At 37.4% G+C, this 23,870-nt stretch overlaps 1 non-coding gene across 1 annotated transcript; it reads left to right on the forward strand.

Annotated features, from left to right (window-relative positions):
* The first annotated feature begins 5,628 nt into the window (after positions 1 to 5,628).
* LOC130977171 (small nucleolar RNA R71) lies at positions 5,629 to 5,736 on the forward strand. Its single transcript, XR_009084876.1, has one exon. It is a non-coding gene; the product is annotated as a small nucleolar RNA R71 (small nucleolar RNA).
* Positions 5,737 to 23,870: the final 18,134 nt, after the last annotated feature.

Below are 23,870 nucleotides of genomic sequence, written 5' to 3' on the forward strand. Positions count from 1 at the left end.
ACTCCATTTTTGAGGTGGAAAGAACTTTGCCAAGAAGGCATTGACTAGCTTTTCCCAAGAGTCCAGGCTATCTTTAGGTTGTGAGTCCAACCATATTCTAGCTCTGTCTCTTACAGCAAAAGGGAATAGCATCAGTCTGTAGACCTCAGGGTCAACCCCATTAGTCTTGACTGTGTCACAGATTTGCAAGAACTCAGCTAAAAACTGATGAGGATCTTCCATTGGAAGTCCATGGAACTTGCAATTCTGTTGCATTAGAGAAACTAATTGAGGCTTAAGCTCAAAGTTGTTTGCTCCAATGGCAGGGATAGAGATGCTTCTCCCATAAAAATTGGGAGTAGGTGCAGTAAAGTCACCCAGCACCTTCCTTGCATTGTTGGCATTGTTGTTGATTTCGGCTGCCATGTCTTCTTCTTCTTTGAAGAATTCGGTTAGGTCCTCAACAAAGAGTTGTGCCTTAGCTTCTCTTAGCTTTCGCTTCAAGGTTCTTTCAGGTTCAGGGTCAGCTTCAACAAGAATGCCTTTGTCTCTGCTCCTGCTCATATGAAAGAGAAGAGAACAAGAAAATGTGGAATTCTCTATGTCACAGTATAGAGATTCCTTGAGGTGTCAGAGGAAAAGAAGAATAGAAGAAAGAGGTAGAAGAATTCGAACTTGATTAGATAGAGTTCGAATTGTGCATTAAGAAGGAGTAGTACTCCATAAATAGAAGGATGTGGGAGGAAGGGAAGAGAATTTTCGAAAATTCAATTAAAAAGATTTTGAAAACATTTTGAAAAATTGACAATTTTCGAAAATTCAAAGTGAAAAAGAAATCAAGTGATTTTTGAAAAAGATTTTGAAATTAGAAATCAAGAAGATTTGATTGAAAACTATTTTGAAAAAGATGTGGTTAAGAAGATATGATTGGTTTTAAAAAGATGTGATTGAAAAGATATGATTTGAAAAACATTTTAAAAAAGATTTGATTTGAAAACAATTTTAAAAGATATGATTTTAAAAAATTAATGACTTGCCTAACAAGAAAAGATATGATTCAAACATTAAACCTTTCTCAACAGAAAAGGCAGTATACTTGAAATGTTCAATCAAATCATTTAATTGTTAGCAAGTATCTTTGAAAAGGAAAGAAATTGATTTTGAAAACAATTGATTGAAAAGATTTGATTTGAAAAAGATTTGATTTTGAAAAACTTTGAAAACTTGAAAAAAAATTGATTTTGAAAACAAAATCTTCCCCCTTTGCCATCCTGGCGTTAAACGCCCAGAATGGTATCCATTCTGGCGTTTAACGCCCAAAATGCACCCTTTTTGGGCGTTAAACGCCCAACCAGGTACCCTGGCTGGCGTTTAAACGCCAGTCTGTCCTTCTTCACTGGGCGTTTTGAACGCCCAGCTTTTTCTGTATAATTCCTCTGCAGTATGTTCTGAATCTTCAATTCTTTGTATTATTGACTTGAAAAGACACAAATTAAAAATATTTTTGGATTTTTAATAATCAAAATGCAACAAGAATCAAATAACAATGCATGCAAGACACCAAACTTAGCAGTTTGTATACTACTGACACTATATGAGACACATAAACACTCAAGTCAAAAGAATTCAAAGATCAGAGTAAGAAATCATCAAGAATTACTTGAAGATCCTTAAGACACATGAATGAATGTATGCAATTGACACCAAACTTAAGATGAGACACTAGACTCAAGCAAGAAACATCAAATATTTTTGGTTTTTATGATTTTGTGAATTTTTTTTTGTGATTTTCGAAAATTAAGTGGAAAGAAAGATATCAAAATCCTTAATGAGAATTCCAGGAATCAGTGCAATGCTAGTCTAAGACTCCGGTCCAGGAATTAGACATGGCTTCACAGTCAGCCAAGCTTTCAAAGAAAGCTTCGGTCCAAAACACTAGACATGGCCAAAGGCCAGCCAAGCCTTAGCAGATCACTGCTCCAAAAGCAAGATTGATAAAAAATCAACAAGCTTCTGTGATGATAAGTTGAAACATCGGTCCAATGAGATTAGACATGGCTTCTCAGCCAGCCAGATTTCAACAAATCATCATGAAACTCTAGAATTCATCTTCAAGAATTTCGAAAAAAATAAATACCTAATCTAAGCAACAAGATGAACCGTCAGTTGTCCATACACAAATAATCCCCGGCAACGGCGCCAAAAACTTGGTGCACGAAATTGTGATCACTACTTTGTCCATATTCAATTAATCCCCGGTAATGGCTCCAAAGACTTGGTGCTCAATACCATGGCATAAACACAACTTCACACAACTAACCAGCAAGTGCACTGGGTCGTCCAAGTAATAAACCTTACGTGAATAAGGGTTGATCCCACCGAGATTGTTGCTATGAAGCAAGCTATGGTCACCTTGTAAATCTCAGTCAGGCAGACTCAAATGGGTATAGTGATAAACGAATAAAGCATAAAGATAAAGATAGAGATACTTATGTATGTCATTGGTGAGAGCTTCAGATAAGCGTATGAAGATGCCTTCCCTTCCGTCTCTCTGCTTTCCTACAGTCTTCATCCAATCCTTCTTACTCCTTTCCATGGCAAGCTCGTGTAGGGTTTCACCGTTGTCAGTGGCTACCTCCCATCCTCTCAGTGAAAATATTCCCATGCTCTGTCACAGCATATGGCTAATCAGCTGTCGGTTCTCGGTCAGGCCGGAATAAAATCCATCGATCCTTTTGCGTCTGTCACTAACGCCCCGCCTGCTAGGAGTTTGAAGCACGTCACAGTCATTCAATCATTGAATCCTACTCAGAATACCACAGACAAGGTTAGACCTTCCGGATTCTCTTGAATGCCGCCATCAGTTCTTGCCTATACCACGAAGACTCTGATCTCACGGAATGGCTGGCTCGTTTGTCAGGCGAGCACTCGGTTGTCAGGCGATCAACCATGCATCGTGTATCAGGAATCCAATAGATATTCACTAAGCCTCAAATGCTTGTAGAACAAGAGTGGTTGTCAGTCACCTTGTTCATGAGTGAGAATGATGATGAGTGTCACGGATCATCACCTTCATCAAGTTGAAGAACAAGTGATATCTTGGACAAAGAACAAGCGGAATTGAATAGAAGAACAATAGTAATTGCATTAATACTCGAGGTACAGTAGAGCTCCACACCTTAATCTATGGTGTGTAGAAACTCCACCGTTGAAAATACATAAGAACAAGGTCTAGGCATGGCCGTGAGGCCAGCCTCCCAAATGATCTAAGATAGCATAAAACTCAAAGATAGCTACCAAGATGTTAAATACAATAGTAAAAGGTCCTACTTATAGAAAACTAGTAGCCTAAGGTGTACAAAGATGAGTAAATGACATAAAAAATCCACTTCCGGGCCCACTTGGTGTGTGCTTCGGCTGAGCAATGAAGCATTTTCGTGTAGAGACTCTTCTTGGAGTTAAACGCCAGCTTTTATGCCAGTTTGGGCGTTTAACTCCCATTTAGGTGCCAGTTCCGGCGTTTAACGCTGGAATTTCTTGAGGTGACTTTGAACGCCGGTTTGGGCCATCAAATCTTGGGCAAAGTATGGACTATCATATATTGCTGGAAAGCCCAGGATGTCTACTTTCCAACGCCGTTGAGAGCGCGCCAATTGGGCTTCTGTAGCTCCAGAAAATCCACTTTGAGTGCAGGGAGGTCAGAATCCAACAGCATCTGCAGTCCTTTTGAGTCTCTGGATCAGATTTTTGCTCAGATCCCTCAATTTCAGCCAGAAAATACCTGAAATTACAGAAAAACACACAAACTCATAGTAAAGTCTAGAAAAGTGAATTTTAACTAAAAACTAATATAAATATACTAAAAACTAACTAGATCATACTAAAAACATACTAAAAACAATGCCAAAAAGCGTACAAATTATCCGCTCATCTGTTGCCTCCCAATAAGCGCTCCTTTAATGTCACTAGCTTGACAGTGGGCTCTCATGGCGCCTCGCAGGTGATCAGGTCAATGTTGTAGACTGCCAACACCAAACTTAGAGTTTGGCTGTAGCCTCCCAACACCAAACTTAGAGTTTGATTGTGGGAGCTCTGTTTGACTCTGTACTGAGAGAAGCTTTTCATGCTTCCTCTCTATTGTTAAAGAAGAACACCCTTGGGTCTTAAACACAAGGTAGTCCCTATTCAATTGAAGGACTAATTCTCCTCTGTTAACATCTATCACAGCTCCTACTATGGCTAGGAAAAGTCTTCCAAGGATGATGCATTTATCCTCCTCCTTCCTAGTGTCTAAGATTATGAAATCAGCATGGATGTAAAGGAGTTCAACCTTCACTAACACGTCCTCTACCAATCCATAAGATTGTCTTACTGACTTGTCTGCCATTTGCAATGAGAATATGGCAGGTTGTACGTCAATGATCCCCAGCTTATCCATTACAGAGAGTGGCATAAGATTTATGCCTGACCCTAGGTCACACAGAGCCTTCTTAAAGGTCATGGTGCCTATGGTACAGGGTATTAAGAATTTGCCAGGATCTTGTCTCTTTTGAGGTAAAGTTTGCTGAACCCATGTATCTAGTTCATTAATGAGCAAGGGAGGTTCATCTTCCCAAGTCTCATTACCAAAATTCGGCATTCAGCTTTATGATGGCTCCTAAATATTGAGCAACTTGCTCTCCAGTTATATTTTCATCCTCTTCAGAGGAAGAATAGTCTTCAGAGCTCATGAATGGCAAAAGGAGATTTAATGGGATCTTTATGGTCTCTATATGAGTCTCAGATTCCTTCAGGTCCTCAATAAGGAACTCCTTCTTGCCTGGGAGACATCCCATGATGTTTTCCTCATTGAGATTCACGTCCTCCCCTTCCTCTCTAGGTTCGGCCATTTTGATTATATCAATGGCCTTGCACTCTCTTTTTGGATTCTCTTCAGTATTGCTTGGGAGAGTACTAGGAGGAGTTTCAGTGACTTTCTTACTCAACTGACCCACTTGTGCCTCCAAATTTCTAATGGAGGACCTTGTTTCACTCATGAAACTTAAAGTGGCCTTAGACAGATCAGAAACTAAGTTTGCTAAATTAGAAGTGCTCTGCTCAGAATTCTCTGTCTGTTGCTGAGAAGATGATGGATAAGGCTTGCTGTTGCTGAGCCTATTTCTTCCACCATTATTAAAGCCTTGTTGAGGCTTTTGTTGATCATTCCATGAGAAATTTGGATGATTTTTCCATGATGAATTATAGGTGTTTCCATAAGGTTCACCCATATAATTTACTTCTGCTATTGCAGGGTTTTCAGGATCATAAGCTTCTTCTTCAGGAGAGGCCTCTTTAGTACTGTTGGATGCATTTTGCCATCCATTCAGACTTTGAGAAATCATGTTGACTTGCTGAGTCAACATTTTGTTCTAAGCCAATATGGCATTCAGAGCATCATTTCAAGAACTCCCTTCCTTTGAGGTGTCCATTACTCACGGAATTCCTCTCAGAAGTATACATGAATTGGTTATTTACAACCATGTCAATGAGTTCTTGAGCTTCTGCAGGTATTTTTTTTAGGTGAATGGATCCACCTGTAGAATGGTCTAGTGACATCTTAGAGAATTCAGATAGACCATAATAGAATATATCCAAAATGGTCCACTCTGAAAGCATGTCAGAAGGACACCTTTTGGTCATCTGCTTGTATCTTTCCCAAGCTTCATAGAGGGATTCACCATCTTTTTGTTTAAAGGTCTGAACATCCACTCTAAGCTTGCTTAGCTTTCGAGGAGGAAAGAACTTAGCCAAGAAGGCCGCGACCAGCTTATCCCAGGAGTCCAGGCTATCTTTAGGTTGGGAATCCAACCATATTCTAGCTCTGTCTCTTACTGCAAAAGGGAAAAGCATGAGCCTGTAGACTTCAGGATCTACTCCATTAGTCTTAATAGTCTCACAGATTTACAAGAACTCAGTTAAAAACTGGCAGGGATCTTCTGATGGAAGTCCATGGAACTTGCAGTTCTGTTGTAGTAGAGCAACTAGTTGAGGTTTCAGCTCAAAATTGTTTGCTCCAATGGCAGGGATTGAGATGCTTCTTCCATCAAACTTGGAAGTAGGTGTAGTGTAATCACCGAGCATCCTCCTTGCATTATTATTTTCGGCTGCCATCTCCTCTTCTTTTTCGAAAGTTTCTGTAAGGTTGTCTCTGGATTGTTGTAATTTAGCTTCTCTTAGTTTTCTCTTCAGAGTCCTTTCAGGTTCAGGATCTGCTTCAACAAGAATGTTCTTGTCCTTGCTCCTGCTCATATGAAAAAGAAGGGAACAGAAAATAATAATAGGGATCCTCTTTACCACAATAGAGAGATTCCTTTATGTTAGTAGAAGGAGAAGGGAATAGAAGAAGGAAAAGGTAAGAATCCAAACACAAGGGTGAAGATAGGTTCAGATTCTTGAGATGAAGAGAAGTGTTAGTAAATAAATAAATAAATAGAATAGAATGAGAGAAGGAGAAATTCGAAAATAAATTTTGAAAAAGAGTTAGTGATTTTTGAAAATTAAGAGAAGAAATAAAATTAAAATTAAAATTTAAAACAATTAGTTAATTAAAAGAATTTTGAAAAAGAGAGAGGTAATTTTCGAAAATTAGGGAGAGAAAAGTAGTTAGGTGGTTTTGAAAAAGATAAAATATAGTTAAAACAAACAAAAAGTCAACTAGTTAGTTGAAAAAGATTTGAAATTTAATTTTGAAAAGATAAGAAGTTGGAAGATATTTTGAAATCAAATTTTTGAAAAAGATAAAATTTTGAAAAAGATATGATGGAAAAGATATGATTTAAAAGATATGGTTGAAAAAGATTTAATTTTTAAAATTAAAATTAATTACTTGACTAACAAGAAACTAAAAGATAAGATTCTAGAATTTAAAGATTGAACCTTTCTTAACAAGAAAGTAACACTTCAAATTTTTGAATCAATCACATTACTTGTTAGTTAAGTTCCGAAAATTTGAAATAAAATTAAGAAGAAGATTTTGAAAAATATTTTTAACTTTTCGAAAAATAAAAAAAATGAAAGAGAATTGATTTTTGAAAAAGTTTTTGAAAAGATAATATTTTTAAAATTGAAAATTTGACTTGACTCATAAGAAATAGCTAAGTTTTAAAAATTTTTGACTAAGTCAACTCAAATTTTTGAAATTTTGAGAAAAATAAGGACAAGATATTTTTTTTTAAATTTTTTTATTATGAGTGAAAAAACATAAAAATAACTCACAACATGAAAATTATGAATCAAAAGACATGATGCATGCAAGAACACTATGAATGTCAAGATGAACATCAAGAGCACTTTGAAGATCATGATGAACATCAAGAACATATTTTTGAAAAATTTTTGATGCAAAGAAAACATGCAAGACACCAAACTTAGAAATATTTCATGTGTAGACACTATGAATGCAAAAATGCACATGAAAAACATCATACAACACAAAACAAGAAAATTTAAAGATCAAACAAGAAGACTTACCAAGAACAACTTGAAGATCATGAAGAACACTATGAATGCATGAATTTTCGAAAAATGCAAGAACAAGATGAATGTGCAATTGACACCAAACTTAAAACATGACACAAGACTCAAACAAGAAATACAAATTTTTTTTTTATTTTATTAAATTTTTTTGGTTTTTTCGAAAATAATTTCTAGAAAAAAAATGAAAAAAGAAGAAAAATTTTTTGAAAAGATTTTTGAAAACTTTTTGAAAAGAAAATTACCTAATCTGAGCAACAAGATGAACCGTCAGTTGTCCAAACTCGAACAATCCCCGGCAACGGCACCAAAAACTTGATAGGCAAAATTGTGATTTCTGATAATGGCATTCATGTTCGTTCTCTCCCTGGTAATGGCGCCAAAAACTTGGTGCATGATACCATGGTCCAAACATAACTTCACAACTTCGCGCAACTAACCAGCAAGTGCACTGGGTCGTCCAAGTAATAAACCTTACGTGAGTAAGGGTCGATCTCACGGAGATTGTTGGTATGAAGCAAGCTATGGTCATCTTGTCAAACTCAGTTAGGCGGATAATAAATGATTATGGAGTTTTCGAATAATAATAATAATAAATAAACAGAAAATAAAGATAGAAATACTTATGTAAATCATTGGTGGGAATTTCAGATAGGCGTATGAAGATGCTGTGCTCCTTTTGCATCTCTGCTTTTCTACTGCCTTCATCCAATCCTTCTTACTCCTTTCCATGGCAAGCTGTATGTAGGAAATCACTGTTGTCAATGGATACATCCCATCCTCTCAGTGAAAAAGGTCCAAATGCTCTGTCACGGCATGTCTAATCATCTGTCGGTTCTCGATCATATCGGAATAGAATCCATTGATTCTTTTGCGTTTGTCATCACGCCCAACAATCGCGAGTTTGAAGCTCGTCACAGTCACTCAATCCCTGAATCCTACTCGGAATACCACAGACAAGGTTTAGACTTTCCGGATTCTCATGAATGTCGCCATTAATTCTAGCTTATACCACGAAGACTCTGATTAAGGAATCCAAGAGATATGCGCTCGGTCTAAGGTAGAACGGGGGTGGTTGTCAGTCACGCGTTCATAGGTGAGAATGATGATGAGTGTCACGGATCATCACATTCGTCATGGTGAAGTGCAATGAATATCTTAGAACAGGAATAAACTGAATTGAACGGAAAATAGTAGTAATTGCATTAAAACTTGAGGTACAGCAGAGCTCCACACCCTTAATCTATGGTGTGTAGAAACTCCACCGTTGAAAATACATAAGTGATGGTCCAGGCATGGCCGAATGGCTAGCCCCCATAAACGTGCTCAATAGTCTCCTAAGATGAATAATAGAATAAAACTGAGACCAAAGATGTCTAATACAATAGTAAAATATCCTATTTATACTAGACTAGCTACTGGGGTTTACAGAAGTAAGTTATTGATGCAGAAATCCACTTCTGGGGCCCACTTGGTGTGTGCTTGGGCTGAGCTTAAGCTTTACACGTGCAGAGGCTTCTTTTGGAGTTGAACGCCAAGTTGTAATATGTTTTTGGCGTTCAACTCTGGTTCGTGACGTGTTTCTGGCGTTTGACTCCAGAATGCAGCATGGAACTGGCATTGAGCGCCAGTTTACATCATCTAATCTCGAATAAAGTATGGACAATTATATATTTCTGGAAAGCTCTAGATGTCTACTTTTTAGCGCCGTTGAGATCGTACCATTTGGAGTTCTGTAGAAAATCCATTTCTAGTGCAGGGAGGTCAGAATCCAACAGCATCATCAGTCCTTTGTAAGCCTTCTATCAAAATTTTGCTCAGGTCGCTCAATTTCTGCCAAAAAATACCTGAAATTACAGAAAAACATACAAACTCATAGTAAAGTCTAGAAATGTGAATTTTACATAAAAACTAATGAAAACATCCCTAAAAGTAGCTAGATCCTACTAAAAACTACCTAAAAACAATGCCAAAAAGCGTATAAATTATCCGCTCATCAATCAACTAGTCCTACATCAAAGAAAAAAGAGAGAGGGATTACTAAATAAACAGCTCAGACAAAATAGATATAACTCAACCTAAGGCACACAGGGCTGGAGCAATAGCAAAAGAAAACCCCATGACACAACCCAAGGTCCAGGGGCATCCTTTGGAGGCAGCAACAGAGTGAGGACTTAATCTATCTCAGCAAGAAAAATAACCTTATCTCAAACAAAGACACTCCAAAAAGAAAGTCACAAAATCAGAAAGTCATCAAAAGTAGCCATCTTTCATCAAAACTACTAGCAAAAGAAACTGTCAACATCAAACAGATCAAAATCACCAAGGGCACAATCTTTTTCAAAATCAAGCAGTTCATAAGCCACAAAAAGTATGATCAGAAGCATTGATAACATGTAAAACCCTAAAAGCATCCAATTATTAGGGAATACACCAAGGAGCACATATGAATCAAAGGAACCCTAGAGTAGTGCATGTCACAGAAACAATTAGACGCAGCAAGCAAAGAAATATTCAAACTTTCCAACTTTTATAAAGCAAAAAGATCAAAACTTTTAGGGAATCAGAAGAATGACATGGTAAAAAGAAGACCAACCTGTAGCAGGGAGATAAACGCTGAAGAGAATGAAAGCAATGATAATGCCGTAGCGAAAAATCACCTTTTTCGTACAAAGGAACGAAAACACCAGTAGTCACCTCCGAAAGTAGGAGAAGCGCACAAACAAGAAGACTTGGGAGCAAACGAAAATACAAGGAAATCGCAGTCACAAGAACAGAAGGGTAAAAGATGGAAGCAAGAGAAAATCTAAAAGCAAAAGTCTTTTGGAAAAATTCACAATGAGAAGAGGGAAACGACAAAAGGAAATTAATGAGTCCTTAAAAGCCTTCGCACGTTCCCTAGGAAAAATGCAACGCCCGACGCAAATAAACAGGAAAAACTTCGCATTCAAAGTGGAGAGGAGTTCTACAAAGATCAACAAAAAGTGTTCGAGCTCGGCTTCTCCGAAAAGGATCGAAGTCTAAAGGACTCGACCTTAAAAAGACCGATCTCAAGCAGGGGCACTGTTGATGCCCTGGGTCGAGCTGTACGACCCGGGATGATTGAAGACAAGTCGACCGACCTCTTCAGGTCAGGAATATCCGACCTCTCCTCAAAGAGCTCAGCCAAATCACCAGAAAAGCCCAAAAAGGGCCCAAACAGAGGAACACGACCCAAATCCAAGGGCAACCCAAGCCTAGAGAGATAAGGGCGGTTCCCTCAAAGATAAGATGACTTCACTCAAAGATAAGATAAGATAACTATCTTATCTCAAGAGAAGGTCACTCCTCACTATTATAAATATACTGGAGCACCCAGGTATAACTCATACTCTGATTCTACAAAAACCTGCTTAATACCCTTGCTAACTTAAGTATCGGACATGGCGGCACCAGTCAACATAAACGAAGGAGAGTGCCTTTCCACCTTCCCTTGGAGGTTCCACGAAGGAGAGTGCCTTTCCACATCGAAGAAGTATGCCTTTCCACCTTGCAACCGGAGAAGAATGTGGGGGAAACAATATGAAGGAGAGTGATTTTTCACCTTCCCCACATCCACATCACGACAAGAGAGGGAACTTCCATCCTCAACTTGCCATCCGAACACATTTTCAAGTTAATACGCAAGCGGGATCGCACCCAGACCTTGCCATCTCGACCATTTCGGCCACACACACATCTCGACCATTCCGGCCACACGCAGTCATCCCAAATCTCATCATTTTCAACCTTTACTTCATCTCCAAATTTCTTTAATTTTCTAACTCCATCTCTTTACTAAGCTTTCTAACCAAGTTAAGAACTAACAATGTAAAAATAGAGGTTGAAGAGGTCAAATTGGCTTTGAAAACACAAAAGAATGCTTTGCTAAAAACAGGGGTATGCATACGCATACACATGTATGCGTACGCATTGACCTCTTTTTGGCCAAGATGCGTACGCATGCACCTGTCCGCGTACGCATGTATGCTGGATAGAATTGAATGCATGCGTATCACTCCTATATGCGTACGCGAAACACGCTTTTTTAGGTGCTATGCATTCGCATGCACCTATATGCGTACGCATAGGTACCAAACATAATGTAATCAATGCGTATAAGGGTGTTTGTGTACGCATGCAAGGCTTTTTGGCAAAAAATTTGGCTAAGTCTGAATGCACATAACTTTCAAACTTCCGACGCGCATAACTTTTTTGTTTTAAAAACTTTTTCATCCGTTCTTTGGACGGCATAAACTTTACGGACCCAATTTTCATACAAAACAAGTTTGAAATCATATGGGGGTTTAGAAGCCAAGTTATGGCTTGCCGAAATTTGGCCAAAAACTAATTTTTCCCAAAACCTCAATTTTCGTTAAACCAAACACAAGTCTTACTTCCATTACTTACATTCAACATAGCCACAAACCATTTGTTTTACCACAGTCATCCATAACCTGCTTCAATAAGTTATACATCAACATGTACATAATCTCATACCTAAATTTCATAACTTTATGCATAACATTCACAACACACCACCACAACTGATATTCATTTCTTTTCCCAATTTACAAGCATCAATAGTTCATCACTCAGTAGTCCAACTCCAATATCAACCATAAAATTTAAACTCAACATTTATCATGAACACTAATTAATTTACATGCTCATACATTCATTCCCATCTTATAGTCAACTAGTCTAAGTCTTCACAAAACATTATATATTACATACGTGAAACCTAAACCATACCTTGACCGATTTTCACATATTTACCGAGACACCACCAAGGCTCCAAACACACCCTCAAAGTTTAAAGTCTCAAAAGTAAGGTCTCCCAAACTCCACCAAGATCCCAATGTCCACAATTCAAGCTCTAATTTCATATACACAAACCTAATTCATATATATAACACATACATATCCAATACGATGGAGAGTGCCATTCCACCTTCCCCACATCTACATTACGACAAGAGAGGAAACTTTCTTCCTCAACTTGCCATCCCAACATATTTTCAAGTTAACACGCAAGCGAGATCGCACCCGGACCTTGCCATCTTGACCATTTTGGTCACACACACATCTCGACCATTCCGGCCACACATAGTCATCCCAAATCTCATCATTTTTAACTTTTACTTCATCTCTAAGTTTTTTTTTAATTTCCTTACTCCATCTCTTTACTAAGCTTTCTAGCCAAGTTTAGAACTAACAATGTGAAAATAGAGGTTTAGGAGGTCAAATTGGATTCGAAAAGACAAAATAATGATTTGTTAAAAGAGGTCAATGCGTACGCATACACACACTTAAAACTAATCTTTAGGGGCTAAAAGAATGAAAATAGAAGCTTAGAGGTTTAAAATCAAGTTTAAAACACAATAATTCCATTTGCTGAAAAACAAGGTTATGCGTACGCATGCAATAGGTATGTGTACGCATAGGTCTCTTTTTGCATTCTTAATTTCTCATTTTCCAAGTTTACTTCACCCCCAAGTTAACACCATCTTCTAACCCCATCATGTTCTTAGACTTACTAATAAAATTTAGGATTCACAAAATGCAAAGAGAGGTTTGGAAGTTTGTAGTTTGGCTTAAAAAACACAAAATATCCATTTGCTGAAAAATAGGGCTATGCGTATGCATGCAAGAGGTATGCGTACGCATAGATATCAAGGCAGAACCTACCCAATGCGTATGAGGGGGTATGTGTATGCATGCAAGGGTTTTTTAGCAAGAATTTGGTTAAGTATGAAATCTGCTGAATTTTAATTCTAGTCCTCAAACTTCCGACGCGCATAACTTTTTGGTTTTAAAATATTTTTCATATGTTCTTCAAACGGCATAAACTTCATGGGCCCAATTTTATACAAAACAAGTTTGAAATCATTTAGGGGTCCGGAAGCCAAGTTATGGCTTGCTGAAGTTTAGCTAAAAACAAAATTTTCACAACAAATCTAAAACCTCTATTTCACCTATTTCCTTTACCAAAACCAAAATTCTACATTTCAAAATGACTCCAAACTTACCCAACACAGCTCCATATTCAATCACAACAAACCTTGCCTCAATTTGAACCACTTCACTCTACAAATCCTTAAATATACACCACAATTATCAATTTATCAACATCCATATGTTCACATGTATAATCCTCATTCATTAGCATCAAAATCATCATTCATCAATCAATTTTACCAACACCAACCACATTCACATCAATAAATCATCAATCTAGCAATACCTCATAATTTTAACATATATAGAAAACTAAAATAATTAAACATGCTCCAAGCACATATTCAACTTATCCTATAGTCATCTAACCTACGTTTCCACGAAACATTATATATTAAATAAGAGAAACCAAAACCATACCTTGGCCGATTTCTCCCCAAGCTCAAACTCCTCAATTCAGACTTCCAAGGTTCCAAATCAAGTGCAATAAGGTCCAGCCACCAAATCTTGATTTCAAGCATTTCAATTCATCGATTAAATCTCTAATTTAACATAAACTCAATCTAATTCCATAAAATTCACCAAATTAATAACTATGATACACATAATTAGATAAACACAAGGGTTTAGAGTTTTTTACCAAATTTATGGTTCAGTTTATCCCTTTATGTTTTATAATCTGAGTGTCGAAGTTCTAGGATTACCTTTGGCTTTTTCAGAACCTTATTTATTATATATGTGGGCTCCTTAATCATACTAAGAATCCTGGTTCTCATTCCATACAATATTGTTATTTTTAAGATGCAGGTTAAAAAGCACAACTCTGTATTCTGGAGACTCGGATGAAGCGAAGAACTCTGGAACTCAGGGACATATTTTATTTATATTTATATATGTATATAGATTCTCCACCTTGTATTTTATGTTTCTCCCTCTTAGAGGTTGACTTGGAGAAATAGGTTGTCATTTTTCTGCTTTGGATCATTTTAGAATTCTCATACATATATATATGTATATATGTTTATATGCTTCTGAGCATACTCTGGCTGTGTGTACATGCTATTTAGGATGTGTGCTTGACATATATAGCATAAATATTTATCAGCATTACCTTTGGAGATTCGAAGCACTACACTTTAGATATTAAGACTGATCACCTTAATATCAATTGTTCGGTGCGGACAAGACCCAAATGGTGTCTCATGAGGGTGAGTGAGGTAATACGATTTATTTTCTGACTGCTGTTGTGCAAGATTCTGCTAAAGGGATAGAGGCAATAATGGACCTTGTGATGAATGAAACTAAGGGATTTGAACTCGTGCAACTAGAGCGAAGGTCGATAATATTTAGTTAGAGAGGTGAAAAGATTCAACGAGTGTTTTGGCAGAGTAAACGAGTGATTAAGACCTTAATGGTTTAGAATTAGAGTGGCGCTATGGAAGCGCAGTGAATTTGGTGACTCTAGAATAGTAGAGACGAGAGAAATGAGACTGAGGATATGGAATGATTTCGGGGACTGTCGTAAGGTCAGAAATGCAAAGTGTGTGTGATTTAGGTTATAATAGATTGAATTAGACTAAGAGATTGGAAAATTGATTAATGTTTGAGATAGTTGAGAAGGATTTGAGATTAATTTGACTTAGATAGAACTCTTGAAGGTTAAATAAGTTGTAATCATTGAGAAAGAGTTAGACGAAACTAAGAATGAAACAAATGGGTACAGTATAGGCTTGAATTTGGTTGAGTTTATAATCTTGTAAATGAGAGTGAAGAATGTGGATTTGTGTTTGAATTAATATTAAAGGATGGTAGAAAGTGGGTATGAGGTTGGTTAGTATTAAAAGAGCGTTTATGTAGATTTGAGTGCGAATTTTTGAGGACGAGAATTTCTGTTAGGGGGATTAAGATGTTAAACCCTAGAGATTAACAACTAATTAGCGAATAAATTAATAATTAATAAGGAAAATCAGAAATGTGATTTTTATGGTTTAATATGATAGAGAAAATTAAAACAAGAATTTTGACACTAATTTTAAAAGATTTGGCCCAAGATTGGGCCGAACGGGCTGAACTGATTGAACCGGGCCCAAGCCTACATTCAATCCCCATGTATATAAGCAAGCCTCAGCTCTCTCTTTCCCGTTCATTCATTCATTCCACGTGGGAAGAAGATAAAGGGTGGAAGCCAAGAACTAAACCCCCTTTTCCTCTCCAATTTTCAAATCCTTCTAACTTTTAACCCGGAGCTCCGATTGATGAGCCGTTAGCGGCCACGCGTTCGTCCCAAAATCCTTTACAAAACTCACAAGACAATTTGGTTAGAATCTTGAGTTTTCTATCCAAGATCTTCTCATCTCAGTTTCAAAATTTGTTGAGCCTTGGTATTGATTTAGTGAGGTATATGTGATATTAGATTAAATTATATGTTATAAAGGCAAATCGATAGAATCGGTGGTCAATTGACGGTGTTAGAAGGTTGAGATCAGACAATTATTGCTGAAATTATATTTGAAAGAGGTTTGGAACTTTGGGTATTTGCGGAACGACGATAATTTGTGGTACTCCGTGCATTAGCGCGAAATCGGCTAAGGTATGGTTTTGGTTTCTCGTATTTAACATGTAATGTCCTATGAAAACTTAGGCTAGGTGACAATAAGATAGGAATGAATGCATGTGTATGTTAAATTATTTTGTGCCTTGAGACTAATTGTGAATTTAATCGAGGGTTGGTTATTGTTTGAGAGTGGAGATGAAGTATGAAATGTATATGATGATTTAATGATGATTGGTAAGGTGCTAAGAGAATTGCATATGTGTATATGATGAATGATTGAGGACTTTGTTAGTTAGTTGAGGAAATTTATGTATGAAATGGTGTAAAATTGAATTAAGATTAAATGTGGTATGATGGTGGGGAATTTAGTGTTGTGTTGGTATGCCATGTTATGTTCCTGAACTAAATACAGATATAGAAGTTTGGAGTTGAGTTTAGCTTTTATTGAAAATTGAGGTTTGAAGATTTTTGTGAAAAATTGGTTTTTGGTCGAGATGTGTGTGTAGCCGGAATAGTCGAGAGGGCAAGATTTGGGGAGAGAGTGCCTTTCCACCTTCTCCTGGAGGTTTCACGAATGAGAGTGCCTTTTCACATCGAAGGAGTGTGGCTTTCCACCTTGCAACCAGAGAAGAATGTGGGAAAAATAATACGAAGGAGAGTGCCTTTTGACCTTCCCTACATCCACATCACGACAAGAGAGGGAACTTCCATCCTCAAATTGCCATCCGAACACATTTTCAAGTTAACATGCAAGCAGGATCACACCCAGACCTTGCCATCTCGACCATTTCGGTGACACACACATCTCGACCATTCCGGCCACACACACTCATTCCAAATCTCATCATTTTCAACCTCTACTTCATTTCCAAGTTTCCTTAATTTACTAACTCCATCTCTTTACTAAGCTTTCTAGCCAAGTTTAGAACTAACAATGTGAAAAATAGAGGTTTAGGAGGTCAAATTGGCATTGAAAACACAAAATAATGATTTGCTGAAAACAGGGGTATGCGTACGCATTAACCTCTTTTTGTCAAGACGTGTACGAATGCACCTGTCCATGTACGCATGTATGCTGGACAGAATTGAATGCATGCGTATGGCTCCTGTATGCATACACGAAACACCTTTTTTTTAGGTGCTATGCGTATGCATGCACCTGTATGCGTACGCACAGATACTAAACAAAATGCAATCAATGCGTATAAGGGTGTATGCATATGCATGCAAGGATTTTTAGCCAAAAATTTTGCCAAGTTTGAAATCTGCAGATTTTAATTTAAAACCTCAAACTTCCGACGCGCATAACTTTTTCGTTTTAAAACATTTTTCATCCGTTCTTCGAACGGCATAAACTTTAAGGACCCAATTTTTATACAAAATATATTTGAAATCATTTAGGGGTCCGGAAGCCAAGTTATGGCTTGCCGAAGTTCAGATAAAAACCAATTTTTTCCAAAACTTCAAAACCTCAATTTTCATTAAACCAAGCACAAGTCTTACTTCCATTACATACATTCAACATAGCCACAAACCATTTGTTTTACCAAAGTCATCCATAACCTGCTTCAATCAATTATACATCAATATGAACATAATCTCATACTTGAATTTCATAACTTTAGTCATAACATTCACAACACACCACCACAACTCATATTAATTTTATTTCCCAATTTACAAGCATCAATAGTTTATAACTCAGTAGTCCAAATCCAACATCAACAATTAAATCAAAACTCAACATTTATCATGAAACACTAATTAATTTACATGCTCATACATTCATTCCTATCATATAGTCAACTAGCCTAAGTCTTCATAGAACATTATATATGACATATGTGAAACCTAAACCATACCTTGGCCGATTTTCACGTATTTACTGAGACACCACCAAGGCTCCAAACACAACCCTCAAAGTTCAAAGTCTCCAAAGCAAGGTCTTCCAAACTCCACCATGATCCCAATGTCCACAATTCAAGCTCCAATTTCATATACACAAACCTAATTCATATATATAACACATTCATCCCCAATTTCAATACCTAACATACTAAATCAAGGAATTTACTAGGGTTAGTGATCCTTATCATACCCACGGACAAAACATTCCAAGCTCGATAAGCTTTGCAAGCTAAATCGAACCTTGAATACCAAATTCAACAAAACTCAACATAGATGCTGACAATTTCAAAAATCAAAAGGGGTAGAGAAACTGGGGTGATAGAGTGGCTTACCTATAAAATTGTTCCGGTGGAATCGTAGAGCTTAACACGGTGGTCGCGTGGCTGCAAACGGTGTAGTGATCGTTGCTCGGATGGAAGAGATATGGTGGTTTGTATATGGTGTTAGGCTTTGAGAAGCTCTTCCTTTCTTCTTTGGCTATTTCAGCATTGTGATGAATGAAGAAGGAGAAGAGTGTTTTCTTTCTTAGTGAATTAGCTGACTTGTTGGGCTCGGACCCATTTTTGGGCTCGGTTCAACCGATTCGGCTTGTTTGGCCCAATCTTGGGTCAAACTTTTTGAAATTAGTGTCAAAATTCTCATTTTAATTAGCTCTATCTTATTTTACTGTAAAATTTACGTTTCTAATTTCCTTTATTAAAATTAATCTATTGGTTAATTATTTGTTAATTTTACTGGGTTTACATGCGGCGCTCATTCTGACAGACCTCTTGGACCATCCTAAATAGAAGCTGGTTCGGAGGCACTTGTGCTGATGATGGTGGTACTACCGAGGATGATGGTGGCTTTAATGATGATGGTAGCTCAGATTTCTTCCTCTTAGTTCTCCTTTTGGCCGACTCATCCTACTCACCAAAAGGAAGGAACCGTTGATTGCCTGGTATCTGAAACATGATGTCGGCCGGCCTTCTTTCTACCTCGGCTACTATGCCAATCTCATTACTAGGGAGGGGAAGAGAATGTTGAATTTATGCTTTTGGTTCACCTTCCACATAGATTCCCTGATAAGTGGTAAGACAGCTATCATTTTTCCCTCAAGAATAGTCCAAATCTGGGCGGCGACATGCACTCAGATGTGGGTGGCATGAGTGCTAGGTAGTAGATAATCATAAATGATCTACTGCCATATCCTTGCCTCGGGTGTCAAGTCCGCGCATGCTATACTGATAGGGACAGAATTCTCCCTCGGACTATACTCCCATTGAGCATCAAGATGGCCAATCTTCTTCCAAACTAGATCTAATGGGAGCTCGCCTTTGATAATATCTACCTTTATCTTCATTGTCTTGTCTGCCATCTCTAGTGAGATGTTTGCAGCTTGTACCTTAAGGATTCCTAACTTCTCCATTATAAAGAGTGGCATGAGGTTGATGCTTGACCCTAGGTCACACAGAGCCTTTTCAAAGGTCATAGTGCCTATGGTGCAAGGAATCAGAAAGCGTCCAGGATCTGGAAGCTTCTGAGGTAGATTCTACTGAACCAAAGCATGGAGGTCTTTGGTAAGAAGTAGAGGTTCTTCCTCCAGTGATTTTATACCAAATAACTTGGCATTCAGCTTCGTAAGAGCTACTAGGTACCGAGCAACTTACTCTTCAGAAGTGCATGCAAAGGAACCTCCATGGTCTTTATATCAACTTTGGCTTCCTTTGGTTTTGGGATAGAGGGTTTTTGAGTGGGTTTTGAGCACTCAGAAGGTATGTTTTCATTGGCGTTTAATGCCAGCTCTGTTAGCGTTTTGGGCATTAAACGCCTATACAGTGCACCCTTACTGGCGTTAAACGCCAGTCCTTCTATGTTTTTGGGCTTTAATAGCCCAGCAAGGGTGTCCCTGCTAGCGTTCAATGCCAGCTTCCCTGGGTGTGTGGGTGTTGAACGCCCAGTGAGGGGTTCCTCACTGGTGTTTAGCGCCAGAAAGCCTGCCTGGTTGGGCGTTGAATGCCCAGTGAGGGGTTCCTTACTGGCATTCAGTGCTAGAAAGCCTGGGTGTTTGACCGTTGATCGCCCAGCCAGTGATCCCTGGCTGGCGTTCAACGCCAGCTCTGCGCCAGGATGGGCGTTGAACGCCCAGTGAGGGTTTCTTCACTAGCGTTCAGCGCCAGGTTTGCTGCCAGATTAGGCGTTGAACGCCCAGTGATATGTCCTTCACTGGCGTTCAACGCCACCCCATTCTTCTCAGATTTGGCCTCTACCTCTATGGTGATGGCCTTGTACTCTTCTCTTAGGTTCACCTCAGTGTTGCTTGGAAGAGTGTCAGGAGTGGTCTTAGGGATCATCTTACTCAGTTGACCTACTTGTACCTCCAAGTTTCTAATGGAGGACCTTGTTTCATTCATGAAACTATGAGTGGTCTTAAAGAGGTTAGAAATTAGAGCAACTAAGTCAGAAAGGTTCTGCTTAGAGGTTTCCACATTCCCTTCAGAAGATGGGAATAGTGGTCTATTGTTGAACCTATTCTGGTTCCTTCCACCTTGATTTTTATTGAAACCTTGCTAAGGTTTCTGTTGATCCTTCCATGAGAGGTTATGATGATTCGTCCATGAAGGGTTATAGGTGTTTCCATAGGTTTTTCCATATAATTCACCTCCTCCATGATGGGTTGATCAGGATCACAAGCTTCTACTTCAGAAGAAGCTTCCTGAGTACTACCAACCGCAGCTTGCATTCCAGTCAGATGCTGGGAGACCATGTTGACCTGTTGGGTCAAGATCTTGTTCTAAGCCATTATGGCATTCAGAGTCTCAACTTTATGAACTCCTTTCTTCTGAGGGATCCCATAGTTTACAAGATTTCTTTTAGAAGTGTACATGAATTGGTTGTTTGTAACCATCTCAATGAGTTCTCTAGCTTCTGCAAGTATTTTCTTCAAGTGGAGTGATCCACCTGCAGAGCTATCCAATGAAATCTTGGATATCTCAGACAAGCCATCATAGAACATGCCTATGATGAACCATTCTAAGAGCACGTCAAGAGGACATCTCCTAACCAGTTGCTTGTATCTTTCCCAAGCTTTATAGAGGGATTCACCTTCTCTTTGTCTGAAGGTTTGAATATCCACTCTAATTTTGCTCATCCTTTGAGGAGGAAAAAATTTAGCAAGAAAAGCATTAACCAGTTTTTCCCAAGAGTCAAGACTCTCTTTTGGTTGGGCATCCAACCATAGCTTTGCTCTGTCTCTTACAGCAAAGGAAAAAAGCATAAGCTTGTAGACTTCAGGATTTACTCCATTAGTCTTTACAGTATTACAGATCTGTAAGAACTTAGGTAAAAACTGATGTGGATCTTCCATTGGAAGTCCATGGAACTTGCAATTCTACTGCAGAAGAGAGACTAACTAAGGCTTAAGCTCAAAATTGTTAGCTCCAATGGCAGGTATAGAGATACTTCTGCCATAAAAGTTAGAGGTCGGCATGGTGTAATCACCAAGAACCTTTCTTGCTCCCTCTTGGGGTTCGGAAATGTCTTCCCTTTCTTGTTCAAAGTTTTATGAGAGGATTCTTTCGTAGTGTTGTGCTTTAGCTTGTTGTAAATGCCTCCTTAGAGTTTTCTCAGGTTCAGGATTAGGAGTCAAGAGGGGTTCTTTATCCCTATTCCTGGTCATAAACAAGAAAAGAAGAAAAGAAAAGAAAAGAATAAAGCTTTTTGTGCTACTTGGACCAAAGAGCTTCTAGTTAGATGTGAAGAAAGAGAGAAAGAAGAGAGAAAGAAAAGTGAAGATGGAAGAGGAGAGAGAGGTAGAGTTCGAATAATATAAATAGAAAAGAAAAGAGTTAGAAATAGAAAAGATAAATAAGAATTAAAATATTTTTGTTTTTATTTTATTTGTTAATTAATTTTCGAAAATAGAAGAGAGAGAAGAAGAAATAGTTTTCGAAAATTGAAAGAGGGAAGAGTTAGTTAGGTAGTTTTGAAAAAGAAGAGAGAGAAGAAGGAGAGAGTTTTCAAAATTTAAGAAAGAGAAGATTTGGTTAGGAAGTTTTGAAAAAGAGGAGAGAAAAGATAAGTAATTAATTAGAAAAGATTTGAATTTAAAATAAGATAGAAGATAAGATAAGAAAAGATTTAAAATTGAAATTTGAAATTCAAAAAAAGTTAAGATAAGAAATTTAAAAGATTTAAAAGATATTTGATTTTAAAATTTGAAGTTAGAGAAGATAAGATAAAAAACAAAAAAGATTTGAAAAAAATTTTAAAAAGATAAGATTTTGAATTTGGATTTTGAAAAATATTAAATTTTGAAATTTGAAATTTGAATTCTTAAATTTGAAAATTGAAAAAGATAAGATAAGATTTTAAAAAAGATAAGATTTTTGAAAAAGATATGATTTTTAATTTTGAAAAGATTTGATTTTTGAAATTTTGAAAACTAAGACGAAATAAGATAAAAATTTTAAAATTGATATTTGAATTTTTATGGTTAATTTTCGAAAATTAGGTGAAAGATATGATAGAAAAGATATTTTTTATTTTTTTGAATTTAATGATGAAAGAGAAAAACAAGTAAAAGACACAAAACTTAAAATTTTTAGATCTAATGCTCCTTATTTTCGAAAATTTTGGAGGAAAACACAAAGGAACACCAAACTTAAAAAATTTAAGATCAAAACAAAAGAACACATAAAGAACACTTTAAAGACTAACAAGAACACGAAGAACAAGACTCAAGAAACTCAAAGAACACAAAAACATAAAAGGGACACCAAACTTAAAATTTTTAGGAAACCAAAACACAAATTTTTGAAAATTAAAAGAAAAACAACAAGAAGACCCCAAACTTAATGATTTGACACAAGATTTAAGCAAATAAACTATTTTTGAAAAAGTTTTGAAAGGAAGATATCAAAAAATCAAAAATTGAAATAAGGACAAAAACAAGGACTCAAATAAATGAAAATTTACCAAGAACATAAACAAAAAGACTCAAGAATCCCCGACAACTGTGTCAAAAACTTGGTCCACGAATCCCCACACCTTTGTACAGCTATACCAGCAAGTGCACTGGGTCGTCCAAGTAATACCTGAGCGAGTCAGGGTCGATCCCATGAGGATTGTGGTTTGAAGCAAGCTATAGTTATCTTGCAGGTCTTAGTCAAGTGAATTAGAAGGTTGTGGATTTGTGAGATCTAAACTAGGTTGTCATGAAAGGAATAAAGCAAAAGGGGTAGAAATACTTTGCAAATTGGAATGTGATCAGTAATATGAATATGGTTGAAGGTTGGAGTTGCTTAGCCTTTTTGAATTAACTCTGGTATTACTACTTTCTTTGCTTGTGAGTGATCTCTTCAATGATAGGCTGTAAGTGATTAACGCCTTTATTGAGAGGTCGTCAATACTCCTCCGGATTTGAACCCCAGGGTTAGTGTGGATCCATCTCTACTTGAGGGTGAAGCGCGTACAATCCATTCACCTTAATGATCCGACTCAAAATGCCATAGATAATGTCAGATCTTCCAGATCAGAGAATGCTGCATCTTCAAGTTCTAGCCTCTACCACAGAGACCCTAACCTCCCTGTAAATTGACTGAACTGGTATCTCCAGAAGTCCCCAACGAAGTCGTGGATTAGCCGTCTGAGAGATATATAATTCAAGCTGGTGGTGTGTGCTTTCCACTAAAGTATTCACACAAACCCAAGTAGACGTGCGTGTTTGTCAGGCACGTTCGTCTTAGTATGATGAACAGAGCTGATTGTCACTGATCATCCTATTCACCATGTCAAATTACAAATATACATCTTAGAATTAATCAAACACAAATTGAAGAAAAACAATAATACTTTTATTAATTCATAAGACTCAGCAGAGCTCATCCCCTCAACCTAGGAGGTTTAGAAACTCATACTGAAAGGAAAATACAATGAAAAAACGTGTATGATGGGCAAA

The sequence above is a fragment of the Arachis stenosperma genome, chromosome 4 (genome assembly GCF_014773155.1).
Source record: "Arachis stenosperma cultivar V10309 chromosome 4, arast.V10309.gnm1.PFL2, whole genome shotgun sequence".
NCBI classification, from domain to species: domain Eukaryota; kingdom Viridiplantae; phylum Streptophyta; class Magnoliopsida; order Fabales; family Fabaceae; genus Arachis; species Arachis stenosperma.